Source organism: Alexandromys fortis, unplaced genomic scaffold (genome assembly GCF_014885135.2).
Source record: "Alexandromys fortis isolate MF-2015 unplaced genomic scaffold, M_Fortis_MF-2015_v1.1 scaffold_102, whole genome shotgun sequence".
Taxonomy (NCBI): Eukaryota; Metazoa; Chordata; class Mammalia; order Rodentia; family Cricetidae; genus Alexandromys; species Alexandromys fortis.
Window position 1 is genome coordinate 4,790,939 of NW_026067984.1, and position 21,919 is coordinate 4,812,857.

General features: G+C 43.6%; 1 long non-coding RNA gene across 1 annotated transcript; it reads left to right on the top strand.

The window, feature by feature from the left end:
• Window positions 1–5,860: 5,860 nt before the first annotated feature.
• LOC126511605 (uncharacterized) lies at window positions 5,861–21,597 on the top strand. The gene is made up of 3 exons (XR_007594750.1): window positions 5,861–6,068; window positions 7,539–7,642; window positions 21,446–21,597. It is a non-coding gene; the product is annotated as an uncharacterized lncRNA (long non-coding RNA).
• The last annotated feature ends 322 nt before the right edge of the window (window positions 21,598–21,919 follow it).

Here is a 21,919-nt window from a genome sequence, read left to right on the forward strand (position 1 = left end):
TTATCTGCAGGGCAGGGCCTCAGCCCCAAGATCTCTGAATGTGCCATCCAACTGTTAGGGAAGATGGCAGAACTCCAGGCAACCTCTTCTTTCCTCGAAATGAGCCTCCCTGTAGATACGTCAGCCCGAGTCTCCAACCTCCCTGGAAGATTTCGAGCTCACAGAAGGTTCCCCACCTTTTTTATGTCTCACGTTAAACAAGGCAGGGTCTCACTCTGTCCCTTGGGTGGCTTGGAACTTGGCATCTTCCTGCTTCAGCTTCATGAAGGCTGAGATTGAAGTCATGTGCCACCACGTCCAGCTGCAGGCACGAGCTACCACGTCCAGCCAAAATCCTTTCCTCACCCATAGCCTAAAGGCTTTTTCAATTCCCATGGAGGGAGAAAGCGGTGTTTCTTTAAAAGCCTTGTATTAAGTTTTACGTAAGAAAAAAAATGAAAGCTTAGAAATCAGGCGGGCACGGGTAGCATTTTTAAATGCTCACCACAGGCCAGCGGTAGGGTCTTGGGCTCTAAATCTGAAAACAGGGAATTATAGGATGGGAGGTGGACTGTGGTAAGAATTACGTAAGATAAAGTTCATAAACCGCAAGGCTTGGGTGGACATTCAGCTAACGAAACCAGTGTGCGTGCGCGCATGCGTGTGTGTATGCCTGTGTGTGCGTGTGTGTGTGCGTGTGTGTGTGTGTGTGTGTGTGTTACTCTCATTCCCCAGCAGTTCCAGGGAAGCCAAAATGCAATCTTCAGCTCCTCCAGAACCAGTGCTGGCCAGTGACTAGTGCAGAAACATCTGGAACGTAAGCATGGAATCTGTAACTGAAGGTGAGGATCTTCCTCTTAGGAAAGCAGCCAGTGAAGACAGTTGGCAGCGACAATCCCCGCCCACATCCACGTAAGTGCTGCACAGGTAGCTGTAACTCCTGGTGGTGGGCAGGTGTGAGACTGCTCCTGGCACTTCCCCTTCCTCTCCAGCAACTGCTGGCTCCTCTGTGGAGGGCAGAGTCAGCGAGTTTTGAAGAAAGGCTGACAGTATGAGTGTTTCAGACTTGAGGTTATCTAGACTAATCTGAGCTTTTTTTGTTGTTTGTTTGTGGTTTTGTTTCTTGGGTTTTTTTTTTTTCAGTGCTGGGGATCGAACCCAGGGCCTTTGAAGTGACAAGTGAGGCATGCTAACCCCACATCACTCCACCAGAGCTAGTCTGTTTTCCTGTTACTCAACAAAACGTCCCTCTTTTATTATATTCTTATCATTTGCTTGATATCTCTCCCTATGCTGATTGTTAAAAAACAAACAATCCAATTTACAGTAATATTCGGAAACATCACAGGTTTAATAGGCTAGGAAAATAAATTCTCATTATTTCTGGTTGTGAGACTAGCCTTTCACGGGCTGAGCCATCTCTCCAGCCCATAAAATAAATTCTTAAATGGAGCAGGGGATGCAACCCGGGGGGGGGGGAGGGTAAAATGGTTAACCTAGCATTCGTGAAGCCCTGTGTTTGATTCCCAGCACCACATAGACCAGGAATGGGGCATGCATCTGCAAACCCTGTACTCGGGAGGTAGAGGCAGGAGGATCCAAACTTGAAGGTCGTCCTCGTTATGGAGCAACTTTCGAGTCCAGCCTAGGCTAAGGGAGATCCTGTCTTTAGAAAAACGTATCAACCAGTCAATAAATAAATGTGACTCTCCGAGTCCCACCTAAAGTCATCTTGCGTGCTGCCAGTGGCGTGGACGGGTGGTCCACATGGACGTACACTGGTCGTGTGAGTCTCTCATTTTGTAGGCGGGCGTCACTGAGAACCAGGCAACCGAGACCACTAGCCCTGGGCTTCACAATCACATTAAAAGTTTGCTGTGTTAAGTAATTTTGCAGTGAAAACTGTGTATACAGGCTGGGAGTGTAGCTCAGCACGCACAGGTGCCTGAGTTCCATCCCAGCACACCACACAAACCAAACCTCTAGGTTTCTGACTGTAGCCACTATCTACCAAACCTCTAGGTTCCCAGCGTCTCGTCTGCTCCCCAAGGTTCAAAAGAAGACGCTAGGCTACAAGGGTTGGTCTCTGTGACAGAAAGAACATGACCCGTTACATGTGTTCTTCTGAGAACACACAGAGGTAGGTCAGAGGACAAAGAGCTAGTTCTGGTCATTTGTTCCCCCTCCAAAAACATTTTAATAACCGAGGGAGCACTTCCCAGAGGTGGAAACACATTTACCTTTCTGTTTGTCCTGCTCCTTGAGCTTTCCAGGCTGACCCGGTTAATGTCAGCAGCTCTGGCCTCCTCCTGACCCTGAATGCCTTGTGCATTGAAACCAGAGTGCTGGTTCCTGTCCGCACCATTGTACCTTGTTAGAGAAGGTATTTCTATTCTCCGGAGAGAGAACAATAAGCTACTGTATGTTTGGTCTCTAGAGTTCATTTCTTCATGTTTTCATTAGTTTTATTCATCAGATTCTATTAGAGTCGATTGTTAAACAGCTGGAAACGTCCCCAAGAAAGGACAAAAAGGTTCTTCTATAAAACAAGAACAGTCCATCCCCTGCCCAGACTTGAAGGGCCATAAATTAGTGTAATAAACTGCAGAGTATAAGTAAGTAGCTTTTCTTCTTACTCTTTTAGGGACCTGGAGCTTGCGAGTCGGTGTCGGAAACTAGGTCAGCAACCTAGTTAAAAAAAAAAAATAATCTTACTACACATGCTGGAGTTTGCTGCTTTGAGAAATTCCAGCTCTGTCTAGTTAAATTTTAACCCTGTAGGCTCACTTTGCTGGATTCAGTTATCACGCCTGACTTAGAATAATTGAAATTTGTGTTAAAGTTGTTCATCAGAGTCTCTCTTAAAATATTCTTCTTTAAAGGAAAAATCTGCCCACCGCTTCTGTAGTCATGGTAAGGAGGGCATCTTTCAGGGCACCCTAAGATTTCACCCCATACAGTCCCATTGCGGCATCTCACTTTTGGGGGAGGGGGCTCTGCCGACCCTAGGACCTCTTCCTCTGTGGTTTGAACTCAAGAAGACATCTGATTGCAAAATTCGCTTTGCTTCGTTATTGCCGAGAGCACATGAGGCAAAGAAGGACAAAATTTCAGAATCGGCGTGGCCATGCAGCTCGAAGCCAAGAACACAAAAGCAACCCCATCGCTTACTATTTATTAAGAATTAAGTTCCCAGGGGGAGCGCGTCGCCAGCAGAGATGGGAGCACATTCAGTTCCCTGTCTCAGGAGAAACTTGGCCCATACGTTGGAACAAGCCTTGCTCTTTCTTGTGAATTGTACAGTTTTAAAGAAAGCAACATGGAGCTAATCATTACAGAGAGAAGAAGAAAAGACTCTTTGGGAGAAAAAAAATCCGAGTCTCTTGGAAACACATGCCAAACTCGTCCCTGGATTTTCCTAAGGGATCAAACTGTAGTCTACGCATTGCGTTGTTTTTAAATCCCAGTTTCTAAGTCTGAGCACAGCTAGGTTAAGGAGGTGGGATCAGGAATTCCGTAAGAATATCTGCTTCCCAGTGCAGTGGCTGGCTATCTTATTTTGAATTAAGTGTTTCCCAGTAGGCAGCTGGTCCTCATCCACCTGCCCCCGCCCCCATCATGATGTTTGCCCACAGCTATTCCCTCAACGCAGCTAGCTGCTTGGGCTCATCTTTGGATTCTTTAAACAAGTGGCCAGCCATCTCTCTAAGGCCCTGGACGAGGATTCCCAGAACAGGCACAAGTCCCTCTGTTGCCAGTGAATACCTCGTTTGTTCTATAAGCAGCAGGACAATCCCCTGTTTATTCACTCCTAACACTCAGAGACTGAAACCTCAGAAGCCAACGGCCATTCCTTTTGTGACCCTTCAATTAGGTCTGTAACAATGGAAGGCAGAAGGAGAAGATCTCTCCCCTTTTTCAGACGCGTGGAGGAAGTTTTCTAGGGTCTGTGCGAGCCTCCAGACATCATCACACCTGCCTGGGCTGCAGCCCCAGACTTGGCACCTCCAGGGTTCTTACTTGCTGCAGACTAGAGCACACCTACCAGGCCAATGCTTCCCTCTGTACTTACGTGTTAAAAAGACAGAACGTTGGGACTTCGGACTTGGAAGCAAGGACCCTGCTCTGACTGGGCCTCTGCGAATTACACAATTTTAAACAAAGCAATATGGGACATTACAATAGAGCGAAGACAGGACAGCTTTCTGGCGAAACAATGCATTAGAAACACATGTTAAACGCTTCCCTGTGTGAACGGGACCAGACCTCTCTGCTGTCCTCTGGTCTCCTGGGCTGTTTCTCAGGTAACCCCGGGTCTGTCGACACACTTGGCTCCCATGCTTGCCTCCCCACATTGGCCTTGTCAGGAGTCCGAGTCCTCTGGCTTGTCTGCCTGCTCAGAAGCCATGCTTTGGTGCTTCCCCTGAGTTTGTTGAATGTCTCCCACTTTCCTGCTTTGGGAGTCATGCTCTCTCTCCTTCCCGTGGCCTTCTCACACGCCTCTAACCTGTAGCAACGTGGATGGCGTCCATCTGGATGTTTTTGGCCCTGGTTCTTTCTACTTTTCCCACTGGTTCCTGAAACCTTGTACCAGACTTCTGTCCAACTTTGGAATTCATAGGTTAAAAAATCCAAAGGTATATATATATGTGTGTGTGTGTGTGTGTGTGTACATATATATTATGTGTGTATATACATATATATGTATGTATATTCTGAATATGGGTCAGGCCTGTGGTTGGAAATCTCTAATCTCAGAACTCTGGAGGTTGGGGCAGAAGGACACCCAAGTTCAAGGTCAGCCTGGGCCATGGCAAAACTCTGTCTCAAAAACAAAAAGAACATTCCAGATCTGATTAAAGAAAAAAAAAGAACAATGTAATATTGTGGAAAATGTGGCGTATTTAGATGGTGATCGGTGTTATTGACAATTATCACTTACTTGAAGGAATTAAGAGTTGATGGTGACAGCTCTTCTTTGTTTTATGTTCAAGAGGGAATTCTTTCTCCAGATCCTTTCTGCAGAGGGATAAACTAGAAAGAATATGACAGAAGCCAGGAAAACATTTAGGAGTGTTGGAAAAGGGGGACGGTAAGAATGGCGAACAGACGTACTTATTTATGAGAACAAAACGATTTGTAACTTCATAACTCCCTTGAAGAATTCAGTGCTTGTGCTGGAGAGAAGGCTCAGTGGTGTTTGATTCCCATGCCCACCCAGAGGCTTATAACCATCCTAACTCTAGTTCCAGGGAACTTGACAGCTTCTCCCGCCCTCATGGGCACCAGGCACATACATGGCACACTTACATACAAGCAGGCCAAATGCTCATACACATAAAATAAAAGTAGTAAGTAAGACTTTTATAAAGATTTAAAACGGGATATGGTACTGGGCTGGAGAGGGGGCTCAGTGGTTCAGAGAGCTTGGTTTGGCAGAGGACCTGTGTTCAGTTCCTGTCATCCCACCAGGTGGTTCACAACTGCCTGGAACTCCAGGTCTGGGGTAACCAGCACCGTCCTCTGGTTTCTTTAGGCATCCACACATACATGTGCATGCATGCATACATCCAACACACATGTATGAATAAACACTCTTCCACAAATAAACCCTTCTCTTTAGAAAAAAAATACTATGGTATTACTTTATGAACATTGGCTTAGATTGTTCTCTCATTTCCTCTGTTTAATAAATATTAATAGGATATAAAATATGTGAAGAGGGCGTATTGCTCCTAGGAATTCCCGAGTGTAGAAGAAGCAAAGAGTTAAAATATACCAGGGAGATAAGATTCTCCTAAGAGCTGCCCGCCCAGTATTTCCTAACACTCTTACTTCCGCTCATGTCCGTCCTCGGCACGGCCCAGCTCACGCGGGCAGGAAGCTATTCCAACCCCGGCACCCAGTAAGTCCGCCCAGAACACGCTCTAGGAGTTTGCTGCTTCCTTTCCTTGTCTTCTCTTTAAAAGGAGCTACACCTGCGCACTTGCCTGGAGCAGCGTTATTCCAGGGTGGCACCTTTTCAGACCGGCTCCTAACCCAGCTCCATTCCTCAGGGCTCCTCTCTCCCCGCCTTCAGCATCCACAGGGTAAATTTCTGGAGGCCTTGACGACCCGATGATTGAATCTCCCGGCCCACAGCTCAAACACAGGTGTTTGTATGTGTGATGTGTAAATGTGTTTTATCCCATATGTGGTCTCATATGTAGGTGGACACGGAAGCGTAGGTGTGCCTATGTGTGGGGGACTGAGGTTCATGTTAGGAGTTCTCTTCGATTGTGCTTTGGCCTTATTCTTGTGGCAAGGCCTCTCAGTCAAACCCAGAGCTTGCAGATAGGGCTAGTCTTGCTGCTAGACAGCTTGTTCTCAGGATCCTTTGTCTTTGTCTCCTGGCTAGAGTTACAGACTGGCTGCTATGCCCGCCTGGCATTTGCATGGGGTTCTGGGAATCCCAACTGTGTTCCTTGCACTCACTTGGCAGGTGCTTTAACTGCTGAGCCACCCTCCTGGCCCTTCCTTCTTGTCTTCCCTTCCCCACAAGTAAACAGCAAACTCAATGTCTGTGATAGGACAATCACACCTGGATTGCCACGTGTCCCTAGCGAGTTCCTGCAGGTCCACTTAGCTCCCTCGTGTCTCTGCCTTCACAGAAAATCAAGGGTGGTTGTCAAATAATACCCAGACTTGTGACTACTGATTTCTGTTTTCCGAAAGAAGGGACCAAGAATATGTGGAGAATAGAATGATTATAGTTCTGGGCATGAAATGTAAGAGATTGGAGGGGGCAGGAGTTGTACAATTGTACTCAGAGCATGTTACCATATCAGATGTCAGTGAAGCCCCTCGGGGCTACTGGAGTCATGTCAAAGACACAGAAGGCAGCTTACGTATTGATTTTCACATAAGTAATGGCAAGAGCCTGGAACTGAGCAAAGAGCTTACATCGTGGATTAAGGGCTGTTGAGATAGTTCAACGGGTTTCTGCCCAAGCCTGATGACCCAAGTGTGGTTCCCAGAACATGTGTGCTGGTGGGAGGAGAGAACCGACTCCATAATGCTGCATATTCATCCCCACATGGTTACCTTAGCATGTGACTCACATACACATATAATAACAATAATTAACAGTAACAATGTGCACCCATGTTACTACACACAGTATAACAAGAATAGTTAGTGAGCACACAAAAAAACTGAATTAAATAACTATGGGAAACTACCTCCCAAATCATTTAGGAACTTTAATTAGTGATTATAGCAATACAAAGCTAACACAAAAGGTCAATTCCTTCCTTATATTGTCTGCAATGAATTTGAATTTAAAACACAATGACATTTATATTAGTGCCAAGATAGGACTGGTATTCTCATCTGCTCATTCTTTCAGAGGATGGTCAGGATAATTTCCAAATGAAAGAAAAAGTCCCTTTGGATTGTTGAATGATTGGAAGTACACATACTCTATGGGAGGAAACTTCTGGAAAATATCCGAATGCCAGGACCAGAGTGTGCTGTCTCTGGGTCACTCAGCCTGTGGTGTGATGCTCTTCCCTTTCCAGGTCTCTGCCTCTTCTTGAGAATGATGTTCACCTGCACAGTGCAGAGACTTCCAGAATCTGGATTTTATGTGACATTTGTGTTGTGGCTGATCTTAGTCCTGAAGGTAAAGCTCAACATATTTTTAATACTTTCTTTGCAGCATAAATGAACACATTTCAGAATAAGTTGAAGAAATTGTACCTACCTTTTATCAGCTAACAAAGTGTTCCTCAATGTTTTAATTTGGAAATCTCTTTTGTTTATGAAATTTGCTCATTTGAAAATAAACAGCCCATCTGGTTGAGTAGCTATCTCTCTAGTAAACCGAACCATTTACAATTTTCCTATATATTAATAAATACGTGTTGTATATTTATTATATAGCATATACATAGAATTATGTGTCTATCACAAGACCTGTCTACCTTCTCTACCTATTAACCCTGCCCCGAATGCTGAGCCCAGTAGCTGTGCAGTGCACACCAACATTTGTGTGCCGAGACGGAAACCAATCCACATAGTTACGGTTGTCCAAGCCCACATCTAATGTTGAATTATAAACTGAAAATATAGGGAAAAAAAAACCTGAAAAATACTTCTCTGGGTACCTGTTGAGCAGCCTGCATTTCTCCTGGGAAGGAGGTGAATACAGATGATAATAAGACATTGCAAATTCCTTTTGCTTCTCCTTACCTCATTTTATCTTCGTTATTTCTGTTTCCTGGGAAGGATAGGAATTATCACAGCCCACATATTCATGCTGTATTAGAGGTGAGAAAAATGATGAAGGTGACTCTCCTGGATGGTAAGTAGTAGAACTAAGCCTTTGGACCCTAAAGCATCAATTTCACACCATTAGGCTTTGCCCAGGGCAGGGAAGATGACAGCTCAGTCTGTAAAATGCTCGCCTCGCAAGCAGGAGGCCCTGAGTTCGATACTGGCAAGCTCCTGGCCAGGGAGAGACTCTGTCTCAAAAAAAGGTAGAGAATCTCCCAGGAATAACTTCTATCTCGCCCCTCTCCATCTCTGTGTGTGTTAGAGTGCATATTTAACATATTTAATATGAACTCTGGATTACATTCCCAGCGAGAGAGGGAGAGAGAGAGAGAGAGAGAGAGAGAGAGAGAGAGAGAGAGAGAGAGAGAGAGAACAAAAGGAGATCTTTACCTTTTGTTGTTTTCTTCACTCTGGACTTTCTTTGTTCATGTACCTGCATCTTCCTTCCTAGCAAGTAGCTAAGGCCTTTCAATCCATTCCTGACTACTGAGAGTAGTAAAATCTACAACTGCACTTACCGTTTTCAAAAGGAAATTTCTGAATCAGGAGCAATGCTGATGAGCATCAAAACAGACGGTATCTCTACTGCCATTGGACATGTTCTCCCTTCCAGATAGGCACACTACAACGACGCTACGACGTACGTAGGGCTTATACGTGTTAGGTTCCTGGGCTGCGATCACTTCTATGGCATTTAACGAAATTTTACGTTTTATACCTGTTCCCATTTCTGTTTACCCTTAAGATGGGGCTAAGGCCGTGGATCACTGCTGTCGTTAGTGGCAGTTTTAACTTCCCAGGTGCACAGGAGGCTAATTTATGCTAATTTAAAGGCCAGGAATTTCTCCTCTTACGTAGGGAGTACTTCTTGAGCCATTTGCATCTGCTTGTATTTCTCCTCCGGCAAGACCTAGATAGTGCTAAAAATGGATTATATTATGAGACAAAACAGACAGTTGGAAACACAACGTTATTCCGGGCTTTGTGTTTCTCTCCCTTTCGACACTGAGGCTTTGGGTACTATTACCTATATTTACAGTCTTGAGAACCAAACCGGTTTTAACTAGATTAGAAAATAGACTACATAGGATGATATCATGATGCTCAAAGAAATGAATTGAATAATCAAGTATTCGATCAATACATCAACACACACACACACACAAAAAATACTGAGTTCCCCTATTTGTCACTGAACACTTTCATGAATTTTATTTTAAAGTCTTAGGTCCACAAAGGGGGACTGTCAAAAATGGTTATTAAATCAGAGAATGTGAATGCCCACAAATAGACAATTCTTTTCATCTAAGCTACAGAAAGAATCTGTAATTGAATGATAAGGAAACTCTGGAAAGGGGTTATATATGATATGTTAAATTTTATATGTATAATATGCACATGTTTATGACAACAATTCTGAGAATGAGAAATGAACACCATGAGATTAATTATTTAAGATGATTACTATGGACTTGTAAAAAGGAACATTTTAAATTGAGAAATAGTCACTATTATACCTTCTTCCCTCTTTGTGGTCTGAAATTCTTTGTCTCAACCATAGTTCCTATCCTCTTTGGCTACCAGGCTGTCTGCCATGTACGTTCTTCTACGTCACTTTTCTCTCTTCCGATGTTTTGAACACAGCTGCATTTTTTTTAATAAAAGAAGTGAAACATGAAAAAAGAAAATTGAGGCCACAGAGTTGGTACCCAGAGCTTGTCTGGGACAGGTGCTGAGCGCACACTGGGTGAGTGGACAGCGCTGAGTGCGCACTGTGTGAGTGGACGGCGCTGAGCGTGCACGGGGTGAGTGGATGGTGCTGAGTGTGCACTGGGTGAGTGGATGGTGCTGAGTGTGCACTGCATGCCTGTATCTTTGCATCCAGGAAGTTACTGTTAAAGCTATAAGAACCATATTACAGTGTGATATCAGAAAAACAAATAAACTGAACAATCCTATTTTGTTTCCAATTATTCTTATTTTTATTTAACATGTGAAAATTAATTTTTGAGATTGTAATTGAATTATAACCTTATGTCTCCTTTCCTCCCCCCAAACCCTCCCATATACCCCTCCCTTCTCTCCTTCAAATTCATGGACTCCTTTTTATGAATCATTATTTGCACTTATTTTCCCCCCTTTGGTTTTTAGAGATTGAGTTTCTCTTTGTTAACCCACCCTAGCTGTCCTGGAACTCACTCTGTAAAACAGGCTGGCCTTGTACACAGAGATTCTCCTGCTTCTACCTCCTCCTGAGTGCTGGAATTAAAAGTGTATGCTGCCGCCGACAGGAGAGCTTTTTTGTTTTTTTAAGTCTTTAAAAATATGTATTTAGCCAGATGTAGTGGCACACACCTTTAATCCCAGCATTCTGGAGGCAGAGGCAGGTGGATCTCTGTGAGATCTAGGCCAGCCTGCTCTATATAGCAAGTTCTTGGCTAGCCAGGGTTACATAGTGATATATTGTTTCGTTTTTTTTTTTTTTTAAAATAGTTTATTTGGAGAGGAATGTTACTATGGCTCAGACTGACCAGAAATTCTGAGCTCAGGTGATCCTCTTGCCTTAGCCTTTTTAGTAGCTGGTACTACAGGTTTGTACCATTGCCCTGGCTCCCACTACAGACCTCCTCAAGCAAGTGCCTTGAGTCCCCCTGGTGAGTCCTGAAAAGAGTCCCCAGGACAGCATGAATGCAGAAAAGGAGTTCACAGGGAGGACCTGGGGGGGGGGGTGAGAGGGACGGATCCACTTGGTTATTGGGGAGGGGTTGGCAGGCCGTGCAGAAAGCAGGACCTCTGCCTTTCAAAGCCGGAGTGCCGAGGAGCCATGGCAGAGACATGGGCAGTGCAGGCTGCCGCTCTGTAAACACCAGGCAGCCAGGGCGCCTGGGCCGTGCATCAGGCAGTGGTAGAGGAAAAAGACGGAAAGAGAAGAGTAGATTCTTCCACGAAATGTCTCTCTGTCTGAGACAAGGGAGAGCTGATGGAAATCCTGCGTTTTGCTCCCTTTCGTTTCTAAAACGCATCTTAAAATGTTTTAAGATCTTTCCCAGGAAGACATCTAAGATGTAAAATGTATTTTTTCTGGTGTTTAAGATTCGTGCCTCTTGCCAGAGTAGTGGCGCCCGTCTTAAAATAATGACTCTTTTTCTGAAGAAGCTCACGCAGCCTGGGGTGTATACAATCACTGTTTTCTTGTCTGTGTGTGAAGCCCTCTCTTAAATATGTGTTAGTTTTCTTAATAAACTTCAACTTTGACTCGGAAGGGAAAAGAGCAGTGGAGAGTCTCGGCTTTTGCCTCTTATCATACATAAATGTATTAACTTACATTCGAACATGAGCCTAGCTATTAGAGCTAAAAAAAATTTTTTTTCTAGAGGAAAATGGGGGACGGGGCAGCTGTCTTAGTGACTTGCTAAGATTCAAAATTCCTACATTGGGAACCCACCCCTAAGAGCTCAGGATATATCTGTATTTACAGATAAGGTTTTGGAAGTGGTGGCAGAGTAGTGCCCTAACCCAGTGCTCCAGCTGTTTCTGTTAGAGGATGGAGTAAAGCCTAAGACACACCCACAAAGAGACCAGGGAGAAGGCAGACATCTGCACACCAGGGAGAGAGGTCTCATGGTCACTGAACCCAACACCTTAGCCACCAACACTGTGAGAAAACACGGTTCTGTTGCTCAAGTCGTCTAAGGCCCTGAAATTTGCTAAGGAATCCCTAGCAAACTAACGCAGCCCGGCAAGTATAACGACCCCAGCTGTAATCCTGTTGCGCTGCGTCCTAAGCCGTGAACGGCTGGCTGGGTGCCGCCTCTCGGTTCCCTGCCATGACTTTGTGCTGCTTTTCATGGTATGGTTTATTAAGACCTGTCAAGCTAGACATACTTAACTTTTAATTTGAATTATATTTTATCAAAATAGTAGAGGGCATGTAAAGAAAAATTAGCCGTTGCCTTTTCCCGGCTTTATGAGGCTCACATGTTATCCACAGTCAGTGAGGGCACTTTTTCCTTCATCTAATGTGGCTGCCTTAGGGGCCGTTTTCAACTATTAGGACAGCCCTCTTAGTATTAGCATCTATAAGCTTATTCAGATGGGTCTTAATTTTTCCTTCAGGACATAATCTGCTAATTTCCTACTATTAAAGATGAACCTTTAACTATCTATCTATCTATCTATCTATCTATCTATCTATCTATCTATCTATCTATCTATCTATCTATACACATGTATATATTTATCTCCATTATTGTATTATGTCTATTATATATGTATACATATGTATATGTGTGTATTATGTACATTATATATTGTATTATGTATATATTTATCACCTTTATAGAACCTTTTTTTTTTTTTTTTGAGATAGGGTCTCATGCAGTCCAGGCTGGCTGCAGAGGTGCTATGTAGCCAAGAGGATGGCTTTGAACCTTGGTCCTCCTACCTGTACATCTGGAGCTCTGGGATACAGCATTGATCCCAGGGCTCTGTGTACACTAGGCAAGTACCACAAACGGAGCTATATCCCTCGTCCTCCTTTTATTTAATATACATTAATATACATGTGTCGCAACCTTGATGCCCTCTTTCCTTACTTATTGTCTTAGCTTCTTATTTTCTGAACTTCCACATTAGACTTTCTTCAAATATCTGGTGATCATTGATGGCCATTAATGTTTTTTTCTTTTTTTGAGATTACAATGTAATTACTCTTCCTCTTTCCTTCTCCCAAACCCTCCCATCTATCCCCCTTGCTCTTTTTCAAATTCATGGCCTCTTTTTCTTTAATATATATGCGCATGTGTATGCACACACACACACTCCTAAATACACAAATACAACCTGCTCAATCTGCATAATATGACTTGCGTGTTTCCAGGGTTGACCATTTGAGGCTGGATAACCCACTGGTGTGCTCTTCCCTGTGGGAGCCTCTTTCTCCTGCTCTGAGCATCCCTTAGTTGTCCGAGTTCCTTGTGTCTGTGGTTGAGGCCTCATGAGTTCCCGGCGCCACTTCGTGTTAGCACATCCTTTGATGCTGTCCTCGTTTGGCTTAATTCTCCTTGCAGTGGCTGTCGGTCTCTGTGACAATTGCGTGTGCTCTGGTGGACTGGCTTGTTCTTGCCCCATACTTGTGGGAGCTCAAGCCATGGCCTCTTTGTCTCCGAGTCAGATCCTCCTGATGTCCACCGTGTTCTGGCTCCTAGAATTTTCTGACATTCACTCTCTGCAATCATCACAATTTTTTGTTTTCTTAGTACTTTTTGTAGCTTAAAAAAAAATCCCTCTATTGTTACCTTTGGGGGTTTCGGGAGGAAGCATAAACAGACACAGGCTGCTGACCAGGTAGGTCTGCTTCTAATTTTGACTTCTCTTGAATTTTGCTATTAGTCAATAAATATTGGTTACTTTCAGTTCAGTGCAAATGAATCAAAATTTCCCTAGGTAGCCTCCCTTCCAGCGGCTGATTCAGTGGCTTCCCCATTCAAAAAGCAGGCGTGGAGGGCAACATAACAGCATTTTCTTAGGTGTCACTCATACAAGACTTGGTGCTTAGGGGGAGGTAAGGAGGTGTCAGCCAGTCACTCTGGAGATGTCTCTGTGGCGTAGCGTGGGGTGTCAGAGACTGAGCTAGGAAGAGACCTATGGAGGGAACATCTAATCCCTGCACTCTGGGGGTAAGCTGGGTGAGCTGGAAGGCCCCAACTGGGGGTAAGGTATCTTCTTGTGGGAATGGCCTGGCGTAGAGGTCAGGCTGAGGAGGGTCGTGGCTGCCAATGGGATAATCAAGTAAATGGATGTATTAGGGATAACTGTAGCCAGATTTCTCAGCATAGGAGAATGGAGTTGGATATGAAGAGGAAGAACTAGAGAAAAACCAATGCACTGTTGGGCCCAAAGTAGCTGCCAGTTCACGTGAAGTCATGGGAAGCAACGTGTCATGGCATCTCTTTGTACGGTACGCACGAGTGACGTCTTCGTGCATGTGTTACCTATTCTCCATCCAGGAGTCCAAGAGTTAGGAATGGAAGCTGCAACCATCAGCTCTGAAGAGATCTTGGCTTCCAAGTACTGTTTGTCACTTGAGAGGACAAACAAGGGCTTCTTGACTGGGTGCCAGATTTAGCCAAAAATAATAAATAGCAAACATTTCTTGCATATAAGCTTATTGCACGAAACATATCTATACCAAACATTTATTCATTATTCATCTGAAATTCAAGTTTATCGGATTGTCCTGTAATTTGCTTGGCAACATACTCCTTGGAGAAATGACTGATTCCGTCACCGGGACAAGGAAAGTACAAGATGAGCCTGAAACACCTTGCTGGGTTTGAAAGGGAGTGAATATTCAGAGCTGGGGAGATGCCTCGGCAGGTAAAGGCAAGCTTGCTGTCAAGTCTGATGTCCTGAGTTCAATCCCTGAAACCTACATAGTGGAAGAGAACCAGCTCCTCCAGACTATACACACGCTTTAACATTCATCCGTACAGTGTAAAAAAAAAGGGGGGGGGGCTGGAGAAGACGGCTTGGTGGTTGAGGCTCTTGTAGAGGACTACAGTTTGGTTCCCAGTGCCCGAATGAGGTGGTTCAATACCACCTGTAATTTCAGCTCTTCTGGACTCTGAAGACTCAATGCATGCCTGTACATTATCCCCCAACCTTGTTCACATAATTAAAAAAAAGCCTTTAATAAGGGTAACAAATAAATATTTGGAGAATGGTCGGAAATGATAGAATTCATATTAAAGAGATTCTGCTAGCTAAATATGGGTCAATTTGAGCATCAAAACCATCACTAATACTAATAGGTCAATAGCCCACTGGCTGAGCAAAATAAAAATGATAACCCATGCTAGTAAAACAAAAAGGGTGAAGTCTGATGACTATAATATGAGCAGAGAGGTAAAATGTTTGCTTAAAAATTAGTTACTAATTTCACGTAAAAAATTCAGCAGCTTCATCCTGGAGTCGCTTCCTTGTGAGGAAGGCTGCCAGACACCATTTCAGTCGAGGGACTGAAATCAATGCCACCAGTACTAGGTGAAATTAAAATTGTCACCTGATGCAGAGGGAATGTGGTGCTATTTTGATAATGCTTTTGCTGGACACAAACAGGGTGAAGCTGAGGGATATTTAATAAAATTGTTAGTTGTCATCTTGAAAAGATCAAGGTCATGAAAACCAAAGATTTTTTAGATGGGAGAGTTGAAAGATGGGGCAATTAAATACAACACATTCTGAAGGGGCTCCTTGTCATGTAGAAGGCGTGCAATGATATGGGGAGAATAACTGAATTTAGGGAGGTCTTAGGATTATACTAGCAAGACTTTGATTCCTAATCATGATTATTAACAGGAATTCCATACACAGATTCCTTTAAGCATTTGGAGCAAGAAGATATATGGTTGACAACTTATTCCTAAACTGTTCAAGATAAAGCTGTCTTGCAAAAATACTTTTTGTTTGAAAAGGAAGATATAAACAGTCTTTTACTTGAGTCAAAAAAAAAAGTCTTAAGATGCAGTATAAAAGTGTTTTTCAATAACAATACAAAATTCTAAAAGTCAGCCACCTGGAGACCACAAAGCCATTTATTGAAAGATGATCCTAAAACTAAACCTTCAGGAAAAAAGAGCAGCTTCTCCAACGACATGTTTGTGTAAAGCACAGGAAGAAAGCTGCTCTCTAGAACAAAAGCATTTCTAGGGGTAGACAACAGTATTTCATCTCTAGGGGAGATCTTGGCCCTTTGGTGTCTGGTAATTTTCTACCCATCTCTCTACTTTCCCATTTCCCTCATTTATAGACCTCCAATCTCTGGGCAATAGTGCCCAGACAAAACTTTTCTCAGCTGTATTAGGAACAGGGCATTACCTCAAGACACCATGCCAGTGAGGTCTAAATGAAAGTGTACTGGAAACCTGGGGAAAGAATCAACATGATTGTGACTTTTTTGGATTAGCAGCTTTTTGTTGCTTGTCAATTAGATGATAAATGTCAACAGGAAACAAATGCCAAAGGAAGAGAGAGAGAGCCTGGGTTTAGGTTTGCATGTGAAATGCTGCCCCTGCCTCCTCAGGCTCCTGTGTTCGAAAGCTGGGTCCTCAGATGGTGGTGCTGTATTTGGGATGTTATAGACTTTAAGGAGGTGATGCCCAGTTACCCTGAGGTGGGTCAGTGGGGATAAGGCTTTGAAGGTGTACTTGGTTCTAGTCAAGTTTTTGAGCGTCCTATCAAAATGCAAACAAGCCACACTGGGAGCTTCTATTGCCAAGGGAAGTTCCCAACTATTGTGTCTTTCTTGCCATCATCTTCCCTTTCTGTGTTTCTTTCTGGTGTATGGCTACACAGTGGAGAGAAGAAATGGACACACCTGGGTACCAGATGGTGTCAGTGAGCATCTGCATCAGTTTTGGACTCCCTGTCAGCCAACGTTCCCTCCTCATCTTCCCCTTCCTCCTCTTCTATTTTTAAGTTTCACTATATAGTCCAGGCTGGCCATCACCTCCTCATCCTCAGGCTTCCAACTCCTGAATGCTGGGATTATGGAACTGCATAGCAATGCCCTCCTCGGGGCGAACTTGTAGGAAGAGAAACCATAACCGTCAATATATTTATGGCAGTTGTGTAATTTGCACCGTTCATTAATCCCAAGTGTGGTGGGTTGTGTGCATGTGTTTATGAGAAAAGGAGAATGGGGAATTGTTACTTAATACACTGAAAGGAATCTGTGTTTCAGACTGCTTTAAGGAGATTTGAGGAGAACCTAAGGTTCAGAGCAACAAATGTGTCATCTGAAGAAGATACAATGAGATACAGTTGCTGAGAGATTCCCTGAACTAGCAGTTGGCCAACAGTTTTAGGGAAACTGAATCTGATGTGGATCCTCTCCCCTGCTCATTTGTGTGGCTGTGTGTACATGCGTGTTGCGGCCCAAGGTTGACATGAGTCTGCTTTGATCTCTCTTCACCTTCATGGAGTGAACGCAGGGCTTGACAATAAGGCTAGTTTGGCTGGTTGGCTTGGTCCAGGAATCGGCGCTCCATCTTTTGAGCATTAGAACTGTAGGTGGGTAGCCGTACCGACATGACTTTCTCACGTAGGTTTTGGGAATTTAAACTCTGGTCCCCAATGTTTTAGTCACTGAACCATCTACCTCCCAGATAACTGATGTAGATTTAGAAGATGTTCCCTAAGTTCCAAGTAGGTTCTTTTACTAACTGCCATTCTTCTTACCTCTAAACCTAAAAGGCGGCTGGGTAGAACAGTCTTTGGTTATGAAGCGAAAGAACAGTAGTGTCCAGCTCATGTGCCGGCGTCGGAAGAGTGTGAGGACGCCAGCCGTGGTGCCGGCGCAGCCGTGGTGCCGGCGTTGGAGCAGTGTGAGGATGCTGGCCGTGGGGCAGATAGCTGGCATTGAACTTCTCATGTGAATTCCTTCATGTAAAACAGTAGGCCATGACTGACTTTTATTTGGCTAGAGAGGGAGATGCTAACCCTGGAGTGCCCAAACAGTACATCTTTGAAACGGAAACTTGTTTGTTGAAAAACACCTTCCTGAAAGAGAGCTGATTTAACGTAGCACCTATTACAGAAGAGCCAATGTTTTTAGAGCTTTTAAAGGCAGGGTCTCACTATGAAACCAAGGCTGGCATCCAACTCTGGATTCTACAGCCTTGCCTCCTGAGTCTTGTCTTACAAGTTCTTTATTGTTTAGGTTGCAATTCCAAACTCATGGTTCTGTAACCTAGCATCACCAAAGTGGGTAGCATTGTCCTATCAGGTCACAAGGCAGATGCAGCCCAGGCTCACTAGGTTAGAGCGCACACACTCACTTGATTTCTTTATGCTCACTGTCTGTACTCAAGGACAACACCTCAGCACACAGTGGTAGAGGCCAGTTCCTGCACATGTGGCACACTACCTGAATGTCTTCTGTTTCTGCCATGACAGGCGGGAAGAAATCACCAATTATTTCATGAGAAGACTTGTAGGGATGAAGTTCTTAGTGATACAGCAGCCTTTAGGTTTGGAGTTAAGAATGGCAGTTAGTAAAAGAACTTATTGATAAGATGCCAAGTCTTAGCTGCAAGGCTAACTGCGCATGGCCCAGTCTAACTGTGAAGGACGCTGGGAAATGTAGGCTCTTCGCCTACTTTATGAGACTTCTGAAAATTAAGTGATACAGTATTGATAAAAGCGATTTCCTTTCCTTTCCTACGATCAGGTAGGTACAGTAACTCAATGTGATGATGCAGCAGAGGCAGATGGTGGCGCTGGGCTGTGGTGGTAAGCTTTTAGGCAGAGGGTAAAGGGGCATAGTCAAAGGGAATCCTTGTAGGTTTTGCTCTGGTCACCAACAGACACACCGAGAATACGAGATGCTCTTGAGAGGATCCTAGGAAGGTCAATTCAAGGACAGAAAAAGAAGTAGTACTAAGGTGTGCCTGGAAGAACAATATAGGTCTTCCATGGAAAGCATGTTGGAAAGAGATTGAAGGAAGCAGTGCCCAAGAGATGCACAGATTCTTTTCAGAGAATAGGGGTGCTCATAACTCAGCGGCTCTTCTCAACAGTTAGACATCCAAAGCTTCTTTAATACCATTTAAAGCAAAGATTTAAATGAGCTTTTAGCCCTTTTAAATGATCATTTAAATCAGAAATAAGTGCAAAGCCACTGAAGAAAACAGATAATCTTTCACTAAAAACTCAAACTGCTCCATAGACTAGAACGGCAGGCTGTAGAAAAGGGTGAGAAGGCAGAAGGTATTGGCAGAGGGAGTTTGAACTCCTCTGAGAAGACACAACTGAAGAATGCTTTGTGTGACGCTTGACTGGACCCAGGCTGGGTGGTAAGCCATGGGAAGCAATGGCAGGACAGGAAAAATTAATTATGAACTGAAGTGAGACAGATTTTTTTTTTGTTACTTTTCTTAGGGAGGATCAAAGACGAGGGTTAGGTACAGGTGCATCCTCTTCCTGAGCACTTCCTGCTGAAGTACTTCAAGACCTGAACTGTCGAATGGTAATGCCTGAACTAGGTGGGCAGGGTATGAAGTCACAGTACTCTGCTCTTTGTAGTTTTAGAAATCAGCATAAATGTTAAAATTAACAAATAAACGTTTCCACTAAATCTTTGCTTATCAGGAGGACAAAAGCTATAAGTCATTTACTCAGAGAATACATCAGAGACTGCCGATCAACAAGTTTTGTTTTTGAGACAGGGTTTCTCTGTGTAACTCTGGCTGTCCTGAACCTCACTTCTCAAACTCAGAGATCTGCCTGCCTCTGCCTCCCAAGTGCGGCTTAATCAACAGTTTTAAAAGATAGTAGTGAGGGTTGACTATTCAACCTGTCACATTCTAGGCATTAGGCTATAAACTCCACAAACGGAGGGGTGAAATAAAATGTTACTTTGAGCGTGTGTGTGTGTGTGCGCGCGCGCGCGTGCGCACACACGCGTGCACACGCACACACACTCCGCAGTTAGAGCGGGCAGCTTGTGGCCGTTCTCTCCTTCCACTGTGTGGGTTGCCGGGACTGAGGTCAGACTGGCAGGGTTGGTAGCAGGCATCTCTATCAGAGAAGTTATCTCCTTGGCCCATTTTTCTCTCTCATTGCATTTTTACCTCCTGCACTTTGCCAACTGCTAGGAAGCAGAGAGAAGTGTGACTTTGTCAAGCAAATGCGAATGTTCTGTGTACAACACTCTCTTCTACTTTCCACAAATTGTGGCAATCTGGAGGTAAAAATGAGTGTGCACTAGTAATATTTGCACAAGTGCTCTTACAACTTCCTGTAAATTCAGCATTTAAGTTCTGAATCACAAACCAGATGTTCTAAAGCCTTTGTGCCACAAAGTAACAGTGAAGTGACTTATCTTAATATTTGTATACATTACTAAGGCAGTTTTACTCAACATTTTAAAAGCAGTGGCTGGATTTTGTTACCTATTTCATGACGAGGTAAAACCAAGTGGTTATACCCTGAATGAGATGCCTCTGGGGTTTTAAGGCTAGATTATGAATGAGTACAAATGATTCAGTTATTTTACTGCGTTAAAAATTGAAACCAGTCACCATTTATCACTTACTTTTCAGAATCAAGTTCTCTTGCGAACCCAAATGAGAAAAGCCACCCAGAGAGTGCTCTCAGTCTGCAGGCTCCCTGGGTGGATTTCATGCTCTTAAAATGTCTTTGAGGCTGCCACCCTCCAGCACGATCACCAAGTCAGCTTTCTGCCTCCTTCTTTTTGACAATTTCTTTGCACATGTATCAGGGAATATAGTGGACTGGTTCTAAGTCGAAGGGCAGAGGGGAAAAAACATTTCATTTTTAAAGTGAGTTTCCTATTAATCTATTTTAAGCATTATTAATCTTTAAAAAGTAATCTCACGCTATTTACTGATTACATTCCCATTTCATCTCCCTTGACTGTCCTCCTTCCCAGGGAGTCCTCCTAGTCTTTCACTGATCATCTCCCTCGACTGTCCTCCTTCCCAGGGAGTCCTCCTAGTCTTTCACTGATCCCCAAACACTTAGGTCAGAAGGAAGCTTGTTCCACTCAGAGCTTTGCTACGTGGGACTGAACAATATTCTATAGATCTGGGAATCAGTTTGCTCTGTTCCTACAGAAGACTGAGTCACTGTGATAGAATGGCGTTTTTTTGAAGACCCGGGGTGGAGCTAGCTTTCCTATTTACTTGCTTTCCTGACTCTGGGTAAATCACTTCATTTCTCAAGGCCCCAGCTTCCTCCAGCTTTAAAATATCAGAGTCTTAACAAAGAGCTGAGATAAGAAATAATAAGTTGAATATTGGGTGGTATGTCACAGTGCACGTGGAATTGATGAATGAAATTATAAAAATAATTCCATATATTTTAGTAGGGACTGTAAGTGGAAAGAATGAGCCATTGTGACTTTTATAAAATCTACTAACCAAGGAAATGAAAAATACAAAAGATCTGGTAGAAAACTATTTCTTCTAATTGTCTGAGAAAAATATAAAGGAACAAGAGAGATTTCACTCAAAGCTTTGAGAGTAAACAATGAACTGAGGAAAACTATACCTAAGATGTTAATGCTTTTAAAAAACAGCTTTTAAATGTTTATTAATTTATTACGTATACACGGTTTTGCCTGCAGGCCAGAAGAGAGCACCAGATCTCATTATGGATGGCTGTGAGCCACAATGTGGTTGCTGGGAATTGAACTCATGACCTCTGGAAAAGCAGCCAGTGCTCTGAGCCATCTCTCCAGCCCCTAAGCAGTAACTTTTAATAGCTGAAAAACACATTGTTTTGGAAGGAATATATGTAAGTATATGTGTATACACGTGTATGTATCCTACTTTAAAGTTTATGGTCAATTTATAGAGTAATTAGGAAAGACAATTCTTATTTTAGAAAGAACCTGTCCCCACCCCTCCCCCCCAAATAGAGGCCAGCCTGGTCTACAGAGTGAGTTGTGGGAGAGCCAGGGAAACCCTGTCCTGAAAACACCTCCAAACAAACAAGAATCTGTCTCAAATATAACATTTGGTGGCATTACTGTACTTGCTATTCAAATATGAACTACAAAGACACTAGAATTTGGGCATGTCGGAGATTTCACATCAGA